We start from the raw sequence: 22,114 nt of genomic DNA, 5'->3' as shown, positions 1-22,114 counted from the left end.
ACATGTTTCAACTTTGGGTTTTGATAAATCTAAAGTTACTTGTTTCCGATGCAGGGAGAAAGGTCATGTCAAGAGGGAATGCAAGAACAGAGAAGCAAACGAAGCAAAGAATCCATTCGGAAAAGATGACTACTACCGGAAAACCATATATCAACAAGTTGGTCAACAATAACAACAAGAACCACAAGTGGCTCATGGTAGAAAAGTGATAGAGGATTCGAAGAGAGCATGTTTGGTGAATCAAGAAAATTTTGACTGGAACAAATACATTTCATCCCACAACAAAGTATGCCTAATCAATCAAGATGATGAAAGGTTACCTGAAGGCTTTAGCTAGGATATGTTTGTGGATGAAAAAGGAGAGTTTAAAGCTTTCATTGCTAAAATAGTGAAAGAACCAGATATGTTTACCGAGTGGATAAAATCAATTGGTGTTAGTGTGAAGAATGAAGAGGAAAAGTCTGTTTCTTCTGATGAAAGTTCACAGAGTTCAGATGGAAGTTCAGAAAGAGAAGTTGTTTTTGATCAAACACCATCTGATTCTGGTTCCTCGGATGATAGTTATGAAAAGTCAATCGAGTTTGATCAATCACCAATTGATGATAGCAGTGTCTAAAAATTGATATGATTCTCTTTCGCAAACTCACAAAAATAATGTTTGTACATATTTCATTTCTGCATTTAATTTATGTTATTGCATTTATGTTTCATTTTCGAAAAAATCCAAAAAGATTTTCGACAACTGATGTTGGAAAACTGATACTCAAAATCTCAAAGGCTAAACATGATGAACAAATGGTTTGGTTAATTGGTTTGAAATGTTTAAAATGATTCATTAAGTTGAATCAGAATTTGGAATGTTTTAAATTCTTGATCAATTTTAAATATAAATGATTCTCAAAGGTTTAGTTGATTCATTAAGATGAATCACAAACATTGTTTGTTTGTAATAGAATGTTTGAGATATGTAGGTATCTGATCCTGTTGCTACGGAAAGCCAGGAGATGCATCAGAACCTGAGAAGAGCTTAAACTGAAAAACCAGGAATTGATTTCAAAGGTGATAACAAATTCCAGACAGTGATCCCAGCTCGATGATAGGGGGAGTCTGACGAAAGTTAGAACCAGAGAAAGATCCAGGTACATGATTCCAGTAAGAGTTCCTGAAGAAGACCGATCAAGATTGAAGAATTGTCATGTTGAAGACTCTCACTGAAGATTCCGTCAACATTTAAGGGGGAGTCTGTTGGTGCAGTTGTCTGTCGACTACATCTTCGTTCGAGTCTTAGGTTAGGATTGTTTATACAGTGCACGAAAATCAAGAAAACATGTTTTAGTGTTGATTTTGCTCATAATGACCTCTTGTCATTTGGAGCGAAATCATCAACATCTTGATTTCGCTCATAGAGTCAGTTAGTGTTTGATTTCGCTCGTATTGTATAGTCTGATTTCGCTCCTAATGCACTTGCATGTTGGAGCGAAACCCCTTGACCTATATAAAGGTCATTTGGGGCGAAATCAGTAGAGCAGTTCAAGTGTGTGACGGCGAAGCCCTGCCAAAACGTCTCCAGTGCTTGTACATTGTCATCAGATCAATAAAAGAGACAGTAAATAGTATTTCCTGTGTTATACAAGCTAAACAAAGACAGAATCAATGAATTCCGCCTCTGATTCTGTCTGAGCACTCTTCTGATCGACTCGTTAGGTCGTTTTGCGATCCTACAGTTCCAAGTGCTAAACATGATGATTTTTTGTGAAAAGGAGTCTGTTGTGTGGAAACAAATGTGTTTTGATCAAATCTACAAATGGTTCATCTAGATTATAGTTAAATTTGATGGGGAGTCTGAATACCTTAATTTGAAATGATTAAATATGTGAAATTTACTTTGAGGAAGAGATTGTGCAGGTGTAAGTCTGAGCCAGGTAACGATCCTGAGCTGAATGAGAACCAGGTCACGATCTTGAAACAATATCAAAGGAAGTTTGGATATAGCAGAGTCAGGTTAATCGATCCTGAGAAGTTTGTGTGTGAAGAGCCAGGTTTCCAATACCTGAGGACTCTGTGGAGAAAGTTTGAGCCAGGAAACGATTTTGAACCAGTGAAAGCTAGATTACGTTCCTGAAACAGATGATGCTGATGAACTTAAGGAATGCCAGCACATCGTAAGGGGGAGCCTGAAGATTTTAGAGAGAAGATTCGAAAGAGTAAAGCCCGAATACTGATAAAGATTGAAGACGTAAAGACTCATGCTGATGAACTTAAGGAATTCCAGCACATTGTTAGGGGGAGTCTGTTGATACTGATAGCAAGAGTAAAGCCCAGAGACTGATAAAGACTGAAGATGAGAAGACTCGACACGAAAGACTCGTCAACATCTGAGGGGGGAGTCTGTTAGTGCATACATCTGTCGACTTCGTCTTGTATCGAGTCTTGTACTAGATAGGTTAGATCAGGGCACGTTGTACGAAAGAGGTTGCATTAAAGGTGATTTCGCTTGAGAGAGAGATTCCGCTTGAATCAGTTTGGAGCGGAATCAACAACAATCTTATTCCGCTTGAACCATTTCAAGCAGAATCAAATCCCTAAAAATAGCATGTCGAGCGGAATCATTTGTAAGAATTCTGATTTTGACTACCGAAGTGCTGCCGGTTTGTTAAGTGCGTGTAATTAGTGTTATATCAATCTAAAAGGTGTTTAAAGTAAAGTACAAGCTGTTTCTAAGTCAGTTTCTTAGTTTCCGCCTCTGAAACTGATCAAAACTCCTCTGATCGACTCGTTCGGGTCAGCTACACGATCCTACAAAGATGGTTCGAATTAGAGTCCCAGTTACACACCGACGCAACGCGAGAGAGTGATGACTTACGTGATGGAGTTACAGAGAGGAACTGCACGACACACAACTGGCGGTGAAAACCGTGGCCTTGGGATTTTAGATGGAGGCATTACTTTGACGGTGCCAGATGCGTTATTTAGACCGATCGCAAGGGCCTCCCGTGTAACTTGGCTTCGACAGAGCTAAATCAGTTATTGGCATTGATGGATGGAACTTTAGGATGATTACAACTATGAAACTTGAACGTGCACGAGCTTTGCAGCTCACTATCGACACTAACCATGACAACTGGCACCAAACCGGTAATTTCCGTACACTTTAATTATTGCGTAATGACTACAATTATATGCTTAATTGTCAGCAATGGCTGAACACATGCTAAACAAGTGAATTCATGCACGTTGTATACTACAAAAATATTGCTTTATGCATAAACGAGAACGTCGCGTCAGAAATAATAGTAAACTCACCGGTAAGACACACTGTGTCAACAGAACTGCAGAAAGTAGTCAGACATTAGAATTGAGGCCTAGGTGTAGGTCCGACGACAAATGTAAATTAAAACCCAAGAGTAAATGAAAGGGGTTAATTTATAGACATTGCGAAAGCAAAAATAAGCACTAAAAAGCACCCGAAACGCACTTTAAGTGCAGAATTTTATATAATTCAGCAATATTTCAGCATTTAGACATATGAATATTATGCAGGAATGTCATTTTCTTATCCAGAATATTTCCCTAAGTGTTGGGAATTAAAAGGGATACAAAAAGGTACTTAAAGGGTACTAAAAAGTGTAATTTAGCACTTTAACGGATTAATATCCAACCGAACAACCGAACTATACTCGAAACATAAAAATATTGTCATTGACACTATTTTTCTTTTTCTAAGCCAGTTAGGGTCCCCGAATACCCTAACACCCGTTATATATAATAACACACTAGTAAACTATTGAATCCCCTAATTAACTAACCAAGCACTAACAAAATGGTTAAAATTCAACCATAATTACCCCACCCCATGAAACGAACGGTTCCCACTAGGGGACACCACCTTTACTTTTTATGATTATAATATTAAGTTGTCTCATATCTAGAATACATTGTACTCAATGGTTGTTAGCTCAAAATGGTTTATAATAATGACCACCATATCACATTACCAATTACTCCAACAACACAAAAACTTTTGTTCTCTTTCCCTCTTGCTTGGTGTTCGGCCAAGAGCACTCATACACCCACCACCACTTCAAATTTTCAATCTTGCAATTCTACATAATTACCAAGGTGAAAGGGTTCATACAAGGAGGCTCGGTGCTTACGAAATCGCGAGGACCTCACCACAACGCTATTAACCACCCGTTTTTCGTCTAGTTTCTTCCCTAGCCTCGAGCTAGTAGTAAGTGTTCTAAAAGATCCTATTGATCTTGTCTAAAGTGGTTAATAAGAGATTTGTCGGATAAAAATTATGAACCCTAGAGACCAAAACTAAAAGTCTACTAAAAATAATAAACTTGGTGGTTAATGAATGAATGTTAGTGTAAAACTTATGGAACTTGTTTTGTGATGATTATTTTGTGTTGTTTAATGCTAATAGTAGTTCGGATCGTCATCTAACCCGACTAGGTTATGTTCATAAAACATGACCTAGAGTATGTTAAAGTGTGAAAGTGGTTAGATGAAGAACACTACTACATGGTAACATGAACTTGTGTAAAAATAATTTTTCTTATGAAATGGAGTTCTAAACTAGTAGATCTAAAGATCTACAAGTGGTATTTTCGAAAAACCAACTGTAAGACGAAACCATGTTTTAAAACCGGATCTTTCATGAACTAGTGGTGTTTTTATGAACAAACAAGTGTGTGGACACTTGTGTAACAAAAGTTTTAACAAAGAAATAATTTTCGTAAAAACCGACTAGAAGTTGTGAAACTTCATATTCTTTAAAAATAAAGTTTTTAAGAAATTAAACTTATTTTTAAAGATAACAAGACTTACTAAATGTGCTAGTAAGTTACTACACATTTTTGTAAATATTCAAGTTCATGAAATGGAGAAATTAGTGATTGTTGTTGATGATTATTGTTTATAATTGTTGTTGATGATTGCTGACGATTTAAAAGAAAATAAACGCATGTTTTGAAAACATGGGAAACCTCCATTTTTAGGGGAAACTCTGTCAAAATTTTTATAAAATTTGACACTTAGAAAAAAATATAAGTTTTTGAGAAACTTATTCCCTAAAAATGTATTTAAGAGTATTACCAAGGTTTCCCTAATTTTTGGTGATAAGAAATGAGGATTTCTTCAAGAATAAAAATGGATACTAAGTATGTATATTTTTGAGGAAAATATATATATTATTTGATCACCAACTTTTGTGCTAAATGTATATAGTATGTGTTATACGTATTAGTGTATTAAGACTTAAAAATACACAAGATACTCATGAGAAGTATAAAACACAAAAATACACTTGCAATATACAAGACACATAATTCGGGTGCAAAGTGCAAAACACGAGATACTTATATTAATTTGTGAGAAAATAATATAAGTAAGATACCTAGTTAAAAATATAAAAATATTTTTAACACAACTATACGAATACAAAAGAGAGTGACTGTACTTGTGCGACGCAAGTCTAGTAACTAACATTAAGAAAACGCGTATAGGTTACGACGTTAATTAAGCAAACCCGGTGATGTTTACGACGCAAGGAACGCAAAGTTGTAAGTTCATCCTCCCCCTTTTCTCTTAACTGTTTTCAGTTTTATAACTTCGGGGGTGAAATACATGTTACAAATATTTTTATGTTTAACAAATGGTATGATAACAAAACGCACACTTGGTGAGAACGAGTACCAAGTGTGTTGTGATATAAGAATACAAGAAACACACTTGGTGAGAACGAGTACCAAGTGTGATGTGATATAAGAATTCGAGAAGCGCACTTGGTGAGAACGAGAACCAAGTAGGATGCGTTATGAGAAATGATACGAGAAATCGTGTCACGAATAGGGTACATAAGAACCATTAATCAACAATATATCTAGACCGCAGAACAAAAGGTTAGATCTAACGGGTGTCGGGCAGCCACACTCTCGGTGAGGGCGAGAATCGAGTAGTGCTTTTGTGTCTCAGAATATACCAATTAAATGCCTAAGGTTTGGTGACTTCCTATGTCGTGTCACATGTTAATGGCCTTGCAACCCATTAACAATCCTGGTAACTTACAAGAATACTTTGTATACTTAAAGACTCATACCATACTAAAACTTGATTTATACTTGAGTACGTGGGGTACTCAAGAGAATGGGAAATTATACTTGAGTACGTGGGGTACTCAAGAGAAACGTGAATTATACATGAGTACGTGGTGTACCCATGAATACTTGATCTATTTATGAAAACTTGATTTATACATGACACAAACTACGTTTTCATATAAAGTATACAAACGTGAAATACAAAAACTGCATGAATTCACACCAACATTATGTTGACGTTTTTCCAAAACTCACATGTATTTCAGGTAACTAGGATGGATGTGCGCGTGGTCTTACTTATGCTCGTGGATGTCGCTTTGTTTATCGTTAAATAAAGTTGTAACCTTTAAGACAATATGCTATCATGTGTTGTAAACACTTGACTTATGTTTTCGGTAATGTAATGATTGAAGTTATTTTCGAGCATATAGTATGTTTACCTTTCGAATGCAATGAGAACCTTTCATGATCACACCTCGTGCTTCCGCCGCAGAAAGGGGTGTGACAGATTGGTATCAGAGCTGCGATTGTAGTGAACCAGGATTCCTTCTCGAGTCTAGTCTACAATCTCTAGGATCCTATCACGAAAACGATTTTTCAAAAAGTTTTCATTGCATAAAACGTCCCGCGACATCCATTACCTGAAACTGTCTACACGAGTCGAGAAAAGACACTACGAGACTTACGGTGCACCGAAGTAGCACCTGTCTTTAACTTAGAAAATTACTTGCAATTATGTGTGATAATTAGCATATACTAGAAGTAGAATGTCACAAGTATACGCGACTTTACCTGAAAACAATGGCCCATCTGAAGGAAGAAATACGAGGATGAAACGAACTGTGCGGACTGTGCAAGGAGTTACGTAATTATGGATGGATACATAATTATGGAATTCAGTGCACAGAAACCACAGCAAGTCTTGTCACGTATAGATACCCTCAGTGCAAGCCTACTAAGTACTCTGCTAGAGTGATAATTGTTTGATGTCACTTATGTGGCATATCCCTGTGAATATATATGCTACTACTGTTTAGTTCGACAACATCAAACAAACGTTTAACCCTGTTGTGTTATGTTCTGTCAGAACATGGCACCCAGGAAAGCTGTGAATGCTCGGAATGGTGATCAACCTCCTCCTCCCCCACTGCCAAAGACTGCTGAAGAGCTGAACGCTCTACTGGAAGAAAGGATCTCCGCTGCTATTGCCCAGTACGAGGCGAACCACACTCAAGACAGTGGTGGCCCAAGCAATGCTAGACGTGACGGGCATGGAGCTTCGTCTGGAGGAAACGCAGCTCAAGGTAACCTTAAAACAATTTGCTAAGCATGAAGAAATTTATGAACGGTCCTTGTTTCATTATTTCTTCGATTGCTCATAAGTGAATTGGTTGGGTTAATTACAGGCTGCACCTTCAAGCAGTTCCTCGACTGCAAACCAATGAACTACGATGGCACAGGAGGAGCGGTAGCATTTGTGCGTTGGACAGAGAAGACTGAGGCCACTATCCGCATGAGCAAGTGTACCGCGGATCAGCAAGTCACTTTCACTACTGGACTGTTTGTCGATGAAGCACTGACATGGTGGAATTTGCAAGTTCAAACGCTCGGTGATGAAGCCGCGTACGACATGACTTGGGATGAACTGAAGGAGAAAATCCAAGAGAAGTACTGCTCTCGTGCCGAACTCCAAAGGTTGGAGACAGAGTTCTGGCACTTGACTATGGTAGGTGCTGACATCACTGGGTATACTCGAAGGTTCCATGATTTGTCCAGGGTGATTCCTTATATGGTGACTCCGGAATTTAAGCGCGTTGAACGCTACATTTGGGGACTGGCCCCGGAATTTCGCGGCATGGTGACTTCAGCCAAACCCCAGACAATCACTGAGGCTGTAACTCTGGCTGTCAGCCTTACTGAAGACTGTGTTCGCATGGATAAGCTATCATTGAACCCGACAGAAAACACCGAGACGCATGCTGAGTCGTCCAGTGACAAGAAAAGGAAGCGTGCAAACCTGAATCAAGCAACTCGCAACAACAAGGGTTCCAACAAGAAACGTGACACCAACCCCCCTAAGGAGGCAAATACCGCAGCCAAAGGATACCAAGGCACCATGCCTAAGTGCCAAAAATGTAAGTATCATCATGATGGAGCTTGTCGCATTCCAAGGTGCGACAAATGTGGTAGATTGGGTCATCAAACGGAAGACTGTTGGGGTAAGGGAAAGAATCGAAATGGAAACGGTGCTGGTAACAAGAATGGTAACGGGAAGGGGCGGAACCAAGGATGCTTCCGTTGTGGAAGCAATGATCATTTCATGAAAGACTGCCCAAAGAAAGACAATGCTCAGGCTCGAGCATTTGTGATTGGAGCAAAGGACGCACGCGAGGACCTAACGTGGTCACCGGTACGTTTCTCATTAACAATCACTTTGCATCCATATTATTTGACACTGGTGCCGATTATAGTTTCATGTCTGTGGAATTTAAACGTACGCTTGGAATAGAGTCTAGTAGATTGGATAATCCATACTCCATAGAACTAGCCAATGGTAAACTTGTTGAATCGGGCGAAGTTGTCAGAGGCTGCACACTAGAACTTGGTGAACGAAGATTTAGCATCGACCTCTTACCTATTCAATTGGGTAGCTTCGATGTAGTGGTCGGAATGGACTGGCTGCCCAAGAACAAAGCTAAAGTTATTTGTTATGAGAAAATCATTTGCATCCCTTTAGCGGATGGTGAAACTCTCATCGTACATGGAGAAAAACGAGACGCGCCTCTTCGAATCATCAGTTGCATGAAGGCACAAAAGTGCTTAAGGAAAGGATTTGTTGCCTTCCTAGCACACGTTGTAGATAAGAAGGCTGAGGAGCCAAAACTCGAAGATATTCCTGTGGTGAAGGAATTCCCTGATGTTTTTCCCGAAGACCTGCCAGGACTACCTCCGCAACGACAAGTCGAATTCCGTATAGACTTGGTTCCAGGAGCCGCTCCTGTAGCCAAGGCACCCTATCGACTTGCACCATCCGAAATGCAAGAATTATTCACACAACTCTAGGAGTTGTTGGATAAAGGATTCATAAGGCCAAGCTTCTCGCCCCGGGGAGCTCTAGTATTGTTCGTGAAGAAGAAGGATGGAACTTTGCGAATGTGCATCAATTACAGAGAACTGAACAAGCTCACTATCAAAAATCGGTACCCACTACCGAGGATTGATGACTTATTTGATCAGTTGCAAGGATCAAGCTACTATTCCAAGATCGACCTTCGATCAGGATATCATCAGTTAAGGATACAAGAAGAAAGCGTACCAAAGACGGCATTCAGAACACGCTATGGACATTACGAGTTTCTTGTGATGCCATTCGGGCTGACGAATGCACCAGCAGTCTTTATGGATCTGATGAACCGCTTATGCAAACCATATCTCGTTAAATTCGTGATTGTATTTATCGACGATATCTTGATCTACTCACGGACAAAAGAAGAGCATGAGCAACACCTCAGAACCATTTTAGAGCTACTGAAGAAAGAGAAACTGTATGCAAAATTCTCAAAGTGCGAATTCTGGATTCGCGAAGTACAATTTCTTGGTCACGTGGTGAAGGAGAAGGGCATTCATGTAGACCCGTCCAAGATTGAAGCCATAAAGAATTGGGAAGCTCCTAAAACCCCGACTGAAGTTCGGCAATTTTTGGGCTTAGCGGGCTATTACCGGCGATTCGTAGAGAATTTCTCAAAAATAGCTCAGCCGCTAACGACCCTTACGCAAAAAGATAAGAAGTATGACTGGGGTGTTAAGCAAGAAGAAGCTTTTCAGCTACTCAAAAACAAGCTATGCGATGCACCAATATTGTCACTACCCGAAGGCACGGAAGACTTTGTGGTATACTGCGACGCCTCGCGACAGGGACTGGGTTGCGTGCTCATGCAACGCCTAAAGGTCATCGCTTACGCTTCAAGGCAACTGAAGGTGCATGAAAGAAACTATACCACTCACGACCTGGAGCTGGGTGCAGTAGTATTCGCCTTGAAAATCTGGCGACACTATCTATATGGTACTCGATGTACAATCTTCACAGATCACAAAAGCCTGCAACACATACTTGATCAGAAGGAACTGAACATGCGACAGCGACGATGGGTCGAGCTGCTAAATGATTACGACTATGAGATCAAGTACCATCCTGGAAAGGCAAACGTTGTAGCGGACGCGTTGAGCCGAAAAGAAAGGGTTAAGACCCTAAGGGTTCGAGCATTGGAAATGACTATTCGAACGAACCTCACTTCACGTATTCGTGACGCACAACAAGAAGCCCTTAAGGTGGAAAACCGCAAAGCTGAATACCTCCGGGGTGCATTGAAGTACATGGCGCCAAATGAAGAGGGAGCCTTATACTTTAAAAAGCGTATTTGGGTTCCGCTCTATGGTGGCCTACGAGAAGTCATCCTTGATGAAGCGCACAAGTCAAGATACTCAATCCATCCAGGATCAGACAAGATGTATCAAGACTTAAAAGAATATTATTGGTGGCCAAGACTCAAAAGCGACGTTGCTGTCTATGTTGGAAAGTGCCTGACCTGCGCTAAGGTTAAGGCTGAATATCAGAAACCGTCTGGCCTACTACAACAACCAGAGATTCCCGTATGGAAGTGGGAACAAATCTCGATGGACTTCATAACGAAGTTACCTAGGACCCCTAGAGGGCATGATATGATATGGGTGATAGTCGATCGACTAACGAAATCTGCGCATTTCCTACCAATCCGGGAGAAGGATAGCACCGGAAAGCTTGCAGAGATATACCTAAAAGAAATTGTCACGCGTCATGGAGTGCCAATCTCCATTATTTCAGACAGAGATGGACACTTTGTCTCAAGAATCTGGCAATCATTCCAAGAAGCCTTTGGGTCTCAGCTAGATCTGAGCATGGCATTCCATCCACAAACAGACGGCTAGAGCGAACGGACTATACAAACGTTAGAAGATATGCTTCGCGCATGCGTCATGGATCTAGGCGGCAGCTGGGATACTCACCTACCTTTAGTTGAGTTTTCCTACAATAACAGTTATCATACAAGCATAAAGGCCGCACCGTTCGAAGCTCTGTATGGCCGCAAGTGCCGATCGCCCTTATGTTGGGCAGACGCCGGAGATAAACGCATGGTTGGTCCTGAACTTGTACAAGAGACAACCGACAAGATTGTGCAGATCCGAGAGTGCATTAAGGCGGCTCGAGATCGACAGAAGAGCTACACTGATCAAAGACGAAAACCGTTAGAATTCGAGGTGGGAGACAAAGTGTTGTTAAAAGTCTCACCTTGGAAGGGCGTAGCCAGATTCGGAAAGCGTGGGAAGCTGAATCCACGATACATCGGACCATTCAGAATCTTGGAGAGAATTGGTACCGTGGCATACAAGTTGGAGTTACCGGAAGAACTTAATGGAGTACATGATACGTTTCATGTATCCAACCTGAAGAAGAGTCCAACACAAGAAAACGTGATCATCCCGATGGATGAAGTGCATGTTGATGTGTCACACCCCGATTTCCACGTGTCACCGGTGGGCCCGGTGTGGGGTACAGTGACGTAGTTGGCATCGTCATAGACAATCAACACAATATATTAATGCACAGCGGAAGCAGAATAGAAACATTTCAACTTTAAATAAAGTGCAATAATAAATATCACAGTAGTTGAAATGGATCCACAGGCGGATCAAATAAAATAAGATAAAAATAGTTCAACAGATATATTGTCGTCCGAGCTTGCGAGACTATAGCGGACGCTCTTAGGAAACAACCAGCCTATTTCCGTATAGTACCTGCACTTAACCTTTTGGGAAAAATACGTCAGTTTACACTGGTAAATACAAATCGACTGACTCATTTTGAAAATGATTGAAAATTTATTTAAATGCACAAGGCATAAATATTTTTATTAACTTGGGATAATTATATAATATAAACTTGTGAACGAATTACATGCACTTATATCTCTGGTGGCCCGGGATCTACTGTCCGGGCTAGAGATTTAATTGACACACCACATTAAAGAGTTATACACGACGGGTGTACGCCTACACCCCGTGCTCTGGTCGTGGCCATCTCGTAAGATAATGCCAAGGATATCCGGGACACGGTCAATAACCCCCCAAAGCCTTTAAGTAAGACAAAATTGTTTAAACGAAGTCGCACAAGCTATTCAAGACTGTACACCTATAAGGCGCAGGACTTGTGCGCCCGATCAAGCGGTATTTTAAATACCGTACCCCAAGCCCGTATAGGGAAAATAAGTCAAAATGTATTTACCTGAGCAAGTATAAGTCACAAATGCTAAGTGTTGGTAGCTTTTACCGGGCCTCCTAATCTGGAACAAAGGTTTATAATTAACCTATTAGATTCCTAACGGCCTTTTATTTAAGCTTAAGCTTTGACCGGTTAGTTTTAGGAATGATACGGTTTACGCACGATTAAGCGATAGACCGGATAGAATGTGATTTAGACCCGACAAGTTTGAATACTTGTATAATATGGGTATACTAAATACATTCTGGATTTTGAAATAAAAATGATATCGTTTGACCCGTTTCGGTCAATTTACGCAAACTAGTTACGTAAACCGAACCGAACGCGAAAAGGGCGATACGGGTAGACCAATGATTCAAATGCAAGTTCCCTGAGATAATATGCTTAAAATATGATATTATATCAGTAAGTTATGTTCTATATTGCCCGGAATAATTTTAAACCCAATTTATGCCTTAGAAGGGCATTTTGGTCATTTAAAAGATAATAAAAGGGTAAAATTAGAAATCTGAGTTTCGGGTCTGGTTCATATAGTAAATATACTTAATATATCATATTATATCAGTAAGGTATGACCCATATATCAAATTTATCATTTAAAATCAAACTATGCACCGTAGGGGTATTTTAGTAATTTCACAAGGGCTAAAAATGCCAAAACTGGAAATCTGAGTTCATATACTTATACTTACTGTTTTTATATGAAAATATGCTAAACACATCAGTAGGTATAGGTCTTATATGTTAAAAACAAGTATAACGCTTACTATGCGCTTAAAACGCTAAATATGCGATTTAAGGGTGTTTTCGGGTTTTCACAATAAATCTGAGATTTTTATATTTCCAGAATACTTAAAATAATTTATTTAACATTTAAAATCAGTAGGAAAAAGGTTTCGGGTCAAAAGGATGTGAAAAACTCATTTTATGGCAAAAACGGTCAAAACCGACATAAGCCGAAATGACTAGGCGATCTAGGATCCGTTCAGCCAAAAATTAATTAAAAATCATCAAAATTCCCAGAATATTATATTACTTCTGTTGGTAAAAAGTTTTATACCAAAACGTGGCCAGAAACGGGTTCTACGCGAAAAGGACCGTTTATGTAAATTAAGAACATAGTTTTACGCTAATGGCTATAACTCACAATCTGGACCACCAACTGATCTGAAAATTTCGGTGCAAGTACATATATTAGAAATAAAGATTTCTATCCTTTCACTTTTCCAAAAAATCCCGTTTTAAATCAAAAAGGGCAAAATAGTCAACTTTATGCATAAATCGGAAACATGCATTCGAATAGGCTAAGCATAGACTCAATCAAGGAAAATTCCAGAAAGTTTAACTAAAACAAAAATAGTCAAAAATACTTTCCAATGCAGATCTCGAACATGCATGTACGAATCCGAATCGATGGTCTACGAAATAATCGTTTTACAAGACTTTCGGTTCCGATTCGTGTCTATACTATAGATTGTCGAGTTGATGATGATTAAGACACATTCTTATATGTATTACAAGTTATTTATGATGATCAATCAGATTGCATGTCATCTATTTCATTAATCATGTCATTTTTCACAAAAATCGCTTCTGTTGACTTTTTAGAAATAGGTTTGACTCGACATTTAGCATGCATGTAGTGGGAATCAGAGAGTACCCTAAAGAGGGTTTGTTTCCCACATAAATACCAATCTATAACAAGTTTCAATTCGAGAAATGACTGAAAGAAATCCGTTTAATCGGAAAGTCAAAGGTTATGAACACCCAGTTTGACTTTTATCAATAATCACAACAAGAATGGATTAAAGAACGAATTGAAAGCTTACAAAGGTCCTATAGGTGTTTAGTGGACACTAGAAGTCGGCCTTGATGATCAGCTTAGCTCCAGAAGTCTGCCTTGAAGTTCTTGAATGTTGAGAGCACTTGGTTACTATGAAAAATGATCAAGAAATGGCCTTTCAATCTGATTTAAAGAGTGAAATTCGTGGGTTACTGTTGCCTAGCCATGCATGGCTTCTAATTGGTGCAAAAGGAGGCAAGAACCAGCTGTATCCAACCCAAAATCGGACCCAAATCAACCCAAAACGAATTTCTGGTCGCTGGCAGCCCCACGCGGCCCGCTTGGGCTTTACCAGGCGGGTCGCCTGACCCTGGTTCAGCCAAAACAAGTTTTAAACTTGACAGCTTTGGCCCCTGGACTTGTACGCGATGTTTCGGCTACTTTTCTCGACCCGTAAACCCCCAAACTTGGTTTTTAAGAACCTTAGGACTTTTACCAACATGGTAATATCCTCGGATAACTTTGCGCTCAACCGAAAAGCCCTGAAATTCGACGTTGACGCTTTTAGTCCCTTAAGTACGGTTTTGGCCATAACTTTCTCATACATTGACGAAACTTCACGAAATTTTTACCACATATTCTAGTGAGTATATTTTAGCTATACAAAGCTTCGGGTCTGCCAAAAGTTCACTCAGAGGTATAAATTAAACATGTTGACACTTTTGGCCCCTATAGTTTACAATACTTCACTTTTGTGCAATTTCCGCGTCGTATGATCCATGAACCATCCGTTTAAGGTCACAAACATTATGTAGGGTTATCATAGAACCTATTTACCCATTGTTGACACTTTGGACCCTTACGTTCCATAGTTTTCACTGTTTGTCACTTTTAGTCCCTCTAAAGTATGTTTTCACATAACGGAACCTTATGACACGTGTCAAGACATTATTGGACGAAATTTTTTCGAGGTGTTACATCCTCACCCCCTTAAAAGAAATCTCGACCCCGAGATTTATTCAAACAAATGGGGATATTTCTCTTGCATCGTGGATTCCACTTCCCACGTGTATTCGGGACCTCTACGGGCATCCCATTTGACCTTTACAATAGGCACATGCTTCCTTCGAAGCTTCTTTACCTGTCGATCCTCAATCGACAAAGGTTTTTCAACAAACTTTAGACTTTCGTCTATGTGTATATCTGTATGCGGTATAACCAGTGAATCGTCAGCGAAACACTTCTTCAAATTACAGATATGGAACACATTATGAATAGCACTAAGCTCTTCAGGCAAGTTTAACTTGTAAGCGACTGACCCGACACGTTCGATAATCTCGAAAGGTCCTATGTATCTCGGGCTCAGCTTGCCTTTCTTTCTAAATCGCATTACACCTTTCCAAGGTGATACTTTAAGCAACACTTTTTCACCCACATCAAAGTGAAAATCCTTGCGCTTAGGATCCGCATAACTTTTCTGCCTATCCCTGGCAGCTTTCAAACGATCACGGATCTGAACGATCTTGTCTGTCGTCTCAAAGACGATATCTGGTCCAGACAACTGGACATCTCCAACTTCTGCCCAACAAATGGGCGATCTACACTTTCTACCGTATAGGGCCTCGAAAGGCGCAGCCTTGATGCTGGAATGGTAGCTATTGTTGTAGGAGAATTCAATCAGTGGTAGGTTCTTATCCCAACTACCACCTAAGTCGATCGCACATGCACGAAGCATGTCTTCCAGAGTTTGAATAGTACGCTCGCTCTGACCATCGGTCTGAGGATGATAAGCCGTACTAAAATTCAAACGAGTGCCCAACGACTGTTGGAAACTCTTCCAAAAATGCGACGTATATCTAGTATCTCTATCGGAGATAATAGATATAGGTATACCATGTAGCGCTACTATCTTATCGACGTATAATTGAGCTAACATATCTGAGCTATACGTCTCTTTGATGGGTAGAAAATGAGCTGACTTAGTCAGTCTGTCTACTATGACCCATATGGTATCATTTCCCTTTTTCGTCTTCGGCAACTTGGTGATAAAATCCATTGCCACCATTTCCCATTTCCACTTGGGAATTTCAGGTTGCTGAAGCAAACCTGACGGCTTCTGATGCTCGGCCTTGACTTGCGCACAAGTCAAACATTTGGCCACATACTCGGCCACGGACTTTTTCAAACCAATCCACCAGTAGTTTGATTTCAAATCCTGGTACATCTTATCAGCTCCAGGATGAACGGAATATTTAGAGCTGTGGGCTTCCTGGAGGATAACATCCCGAAGTCCTCCATATACTGGAACCCATATTCGTCCGTTTAGTCGTAGCATTCCATCCTTGTCGTGAGATAACTGCTCCTCAGTTACTCCCAACTTTTCTGCAGGATAGTTAGCTTCCAGCACAGCTTCCTTCTGTGCAGCTAACACCCTTTCATTTAAATTATTTCTTATTTCAATGCGCTTGGCATTGATTCTGATCGGTTTAACCCTTTCCTTTCTACTTAAGGCGTCGGCAACCACATTTGCCTTGCCTGGATGGTATCTTATCTCACAGTCATAATCATTGAGGGTTTCCATCCATCGCCTTTGACGCATGTTCAATTCCTTCTGATTGAACAGATGCTGAAGACTCTTGTGATCCGAATAAATTATGCACTTGGTTCCATACAAGTAATGTCTCCATAATTTCAAAGCAAATACAACTGCACCCAATTCCAAATCGTGGGTGGTGTAGTTCTTCTCATGCACTTTGAGTTGTCGAGAAGCGTAGGCAATGACTTTGCCTTTCTGCATGAGTACACAACCCATGCCAGTATGTGATGCATCACAATACACCACAAATTCATCTATACCATCAGGCAATGTCAACACTGGCGCATTGCTCAGCTTCTGCTTCAGAATGTCAAAGGATTCCTGCTGCTTAGGGCCCCAGTCAAACTTAATCTTCTTACGGGTCAATGAGGTTAGGGGCGCAGCAATCCTTGAGAAGTTCTCGATGAATCTCCTATAATATCCTGCCAATCCGAGGAAACTGCGAATCTCGGTAGGAGTCTTCGGCTCCTGCCAGTTCATGACTGCTTCTACTTTAGCGGGATCTACTTGGATACCACGCTCGCTTACAACATGTCCAAGGAATTGGACTTCTCGAAGCCAAAATTCACACTTCGAAAATTTGGCATAAAGTTTCTCTTGATGCAAAAGTTTGAGAATACAACGAAGGTGTTTCTCATGATCAGCTTGGCTCTTCGAGTAGATAAGGATGTCGTCAATAAAGACGATGACGAACTTATCTAAATAAGGTTTGCAGACGCGATTCATGAGATCCATGAACGCGGCTGGTGCGTTAGTGAGCCCAAACGGCATCACTAGGAACTCGTAATGTCCATAACGAGTCCTAAACGCGGTCTTGTGTACGTCTTCTTCTTTGACCTTCAACTGATGATAACCTGACCTCAGGTCAATCTTGGAGAAATAGCTTGCTCCTTGCAACTGATCGAACAGATCGTCGATCCTGGGTAACGGATACCTATTCTTGATAGTGACCTTGTTAAGCTCACGATAATCGATGCACAGACGCATCGAACCATCCTTCTTTTTAACGAACAAGATTGGCGCTCCCCAAGGAGACGAGCTAGGTCTAATAAAACCTTTGGCTAAAAGCTCATCCAACTGTGTCCTCAACTCCTTCATCTCCGTTGGTGCCAATCTGTATGGTGCTCTTGCTACAGGTGCTGCACCTGGTATGATATCTATCCGAAACTCTACTTGCCTATCCGGTGGCAAACCGGGTAGCTCTTCAGGAAAAACTTCAGGATATTCCGAGATAACAGGGATATCCTCAATCTTCGGCTTCGGCTCATCAATGGTAACTTGTGCCATATAAATGACACATCCTTTCTGCATGCACCTGGATGCCTTGAGCATGGACACTTGCTCCGGCAATCCATGCTGGGTATCTCCTTGAATAGTAAGTGACTCACCAGACGGAGTCTTAACTATTACTTGCTTTCTATTGCACAGAATCTGGGCTTGGTTACTCGACAACCAATCCATGCCTATCACTATGTCGAATCCAGCTAGCTTAAAGGGAAGCAAGGATAACGGGAAAGAATGATTCCTAATGGATATAACACATCCATCTAGAACAGTCGAGGCGGTTTCTAAGGTTCCATCGGCTAATTCCACCTCATATTTCACACTTAAGGTTTTAACAGGAAGGTTCAACAGTTTACAAAACTTATCATCTACAAACGACTTATCAGCTCCTGAATCAAACAAGACTCTAGCAAAAACATCATTTACAAGAAACGTACCGGTAATGACGTTATCGTCAAGGACTGCTTCCTTTGCGTCCATTCTGAAGACTCTCGCATTAGTCTTCTTCCCTTCCTCGGCCTTCTTTGCAAACTTTGGGCAGTTGGGCCGAATGTTCCCTTTCTCGTTGCAACCAAAACAAGTTGCATCCTTCATTTTCTTGCAATCCACAGCTTTATGGTCTGTGGACTTGCAGATTCCACATCGTTTCTCCGAAGACTGGGATTTCGTTTCTAACCGACACCTCCCGAAGTGGTGCCTCCTGCAGATCTTGCATCTGGGTTTCTCACCCGACTGATGATCACTTTTCCTAGACCCCGACCCTTTCCTGTGGTCGTTGTTCCCTCTATGTCGCTTTTCAGACCTTCGTGAGGTGTCATCCTCACGTTTCCGTTTGTTCTCCTCAGAGCTCTTCATGGCTCTCAATCTAACCACGTCTTGGGTGAGGGAGAGGGATAGATCAGCTACGGATCTAAATGTTGTAGGTCTTGAAGCTTTGACACTTGCTTTTATCTCCGGTGCCAGACCCCCAATAAATCGAGCAATTCTTCGCGGCTCCGGGGTCACCAAGTAAGGCACTAAACGAGACAACGTGTTGAACGTAGTAAGATACGCTTGACAATCGAGGTTCTTCATAACTAAGGACACAAAATCCGATTCGATTCGCTCGACCTCGTGCTGCGGACAGAAGTTCTCTTTAATCAGGGCCACAAACTGTTCCCATGACAAACCGTACAGTGTGGTCTTACCGGCAGCTTGTAGGAGTGACTTCCACCATGCTAACGCATCTCCTTTGAATGACTGGGACACGTATTTCACGACGTCCCTATCAGCACACCCGCTGATATCAACTACAGTGTCCATCTCGTCAATCCACGTCATGCAGTCGACGGCTCCCTTTTCCCCAGTGAAATCTCTGGGCTTGCAAGATACAAAATACTTGTACGTACAGGACCTGCTGTACGTGTCATGTTTCAGCTTAATCTCCTGCTTTGGGACGCTGCTGTGGTTGGAGGAGTGATTATCATCCTCAGCTTTCTTCGGCTCACTCTTTTTAGATGGCGGCTTACTATGGGCCTCAGAATGAGTCTTGGGCTTTGCGTGCGTTTCTGCTCGGGTCCTACTCCGAGTACCACTAGATTCCTTGAATTGCCTATCCATAGCTTTGGCAACAGCGTTATCTATCAGTGCTTGTAACTCTGCACCGGTAACGTGAATCTTTGCATTATCTGAGTGTTCCCCAGAATGACTGTTGGTCTCCTCCGATTTGGCCATTGTAGCTTTAAGCTACAATAAAGGACAAGGTCTAATTTAGAACCTAACAGTATTATCGTTCTAGACGATTTATTAACCATGGTATCAAGAACCTTAGCAGTTAATTTAATAAGTTTCATTCAGGCTCTTAATAGCAATCAAGGAATGAAAATATATATATTGGCACCATAGGCCTAGTCACATGGACAATTACTAAATTATAAATTTAGATTTTTATAGGATTATAAATTGTATAATTAAACAAATAATCCTTTACTAGACAGAGAGTCATAAACCACAACTGTCACTATATAACATAGTTATAACCCGTAGGTATCAAGTCATAAACAGACTTGTGTACAGATATAATCTGTAGATAATTCTTTACTAGGCAGGGAGTCATAGACCACAACTGCCACTATATGACCTAGTCATAACCCGTAGGTATCAAGTCATTAATAGACTTGTATACAGATAAAATCTGTAGGTAACTTATTAAAAAGGGTGGCTTGTGTGATTTTACAGATCACGCTTGGCCAGGAATGTTAACATGTTCTCAGATGTTAACAGGGAGTTGAATCCTTTCAACCAGGTTTTACCATCAGGGCCAGGCCTGTTAATAAGGCACTCAAGCTAGGTTATACCTTACTAAGATTCTTATAAATGGCAAATCAAATAAAAATTGATATTTTCCATTATTTTAATATTATTCATGCATATAAATAAAATGATAAATTCAAACTAACCATATTTGCCCTAAACGGGACTTTGAAATAACATGGATAACATGAATAACATGAATAACATGAATAACATGAATAACATGCCCGCGCAGGGGCTAAACAAGTAACAACAATAACAAAAATAAAATAAAGCAAACCCACGCAGGGGCCAACAGAACAGCATACCCACACAGGGGTAGAATAAGATAGATATACCCACGCAGGGGTAGAGTACAAGGGTAGATGTCCACGCAGGGACATGGGTACATGAGACAATAATCGAAGGATTCAATGATCCCTCTTGCTCTTACCCTTGAGCAGGTCAAACACCTTCTTGAACATGCCACGGTTGTGACGGCGATCACTTTGCAACTCCCGTCGCATGCTATCAATCCCATGCAGGATCTCCTGAACCTGCGGCGGCGACATCATAGGCGCCGGTGGCGGTGGCTGGAAGTGCTGAGGCTGCGGCGGCTGGTACGGCTGCGGCTGCGGTGGCTGCTGGTAACCCGGAGGGTAACCAAAAGTAGACTGCCCAGCAGTCCAAGTGTCTCCCAAAGGACCACTAGGAGGGAGTGAGCTGTAGTTCACAGCTTGCCAGTAAGGGTCTCCTGTGTAATCATAACCCTGAGGGAAAACATGCTCGAACGGGTTGAACTGAGCGGCACTAGCATAAGCCGGAATCGGCTCTCCATAGTTCTGCGGCGGCAGAGGCGGGATCGGTACAGAAGTAACCTCTGATACGGGATGCTGAGACTCCCCTGTCTCGGACTCCCCGGGAAGAGACGTGTAGCGGCTGCTACTAACATGTGGAGGGGTGCCTATGCGAATCCCTCCGCGCGTAGACATGCGCGCATTCCTCCTTGGCCTCTGAGGCGGAGGAGGTAAAACTGGTGGCGGCGGTGGTGACGGAGTGATCACGTCACGCCATAGGGCCTCAGATAGGTCCTGCGGTAAAGGCGGCTGCTGCTGGAGCTGCTGCTGCTGCGAGTGGTGCTGCGAGTGCACCGGCGAAACCTGGTGAGACTGGAGCATTGGAGAGTTGTGGCTGGGGGTGTAATACCAATCATGCTGCTTAAATCTCTCCTGAAAGCTGTCCCCACCATTGTAGGGTGATCCCCTAAATGGCGACCCATCCGATATCTCAATCGGATGGTTAGGCGTACCTGACGGTGGTAGCGAGGGGTCCGTATCTTCGTCGACGTCCATCTCGTGACCTCCAGAAAAGTGGTCCTCCGGTCCAAGTGGGTTATGACCCACTGGCTCATCCCCAAAAGCATCAGGGTTATACAAACCCTGGTAGACTGGCGCTGGATACTGGTGCGGTGACTGCTGCAAAGGTATGTAGGATCCATGTGAACCATGGGGCCCATTCTCCGAGTGGGGCCCAAACGAGTGGGGTAAAGACGGTGAAGTGCTGGCGGATACCGAGTGTCTAGCAGGCTCGGCGAAAGACCTCCAAAGGTCGTTGGCGGCTGTGTTGTGCGTGGCGGATGGTGCTCGCCTATGTGAGGGCCCTGCCTCATGGTCGTGGGTTGTAGCAAATCCTCCTCGACCTCTCATTCGTGGCGGCATAGTGATCCTGTCAAAAGTCAAACAAGTTGCACAACAAATATA

Source organism: Helianthus annuus, chromosome 15 (genome assembly GCF_002127325.2).
Source record: "Helianthus annuus cultivar XRQ/B chromosome 15, HanXRQr2.0-SUNRISE, whole genome shotgun sequence".
Lineage (NCBI taxonomy): Eukaryota > Viridiplantae > Streptophyta > Magnoliopsida > Asterales > Asteraceae > Helianthus > Helianthus annuus.
This window is presented reverse-complemented; position numbering follows the sequence as displayed.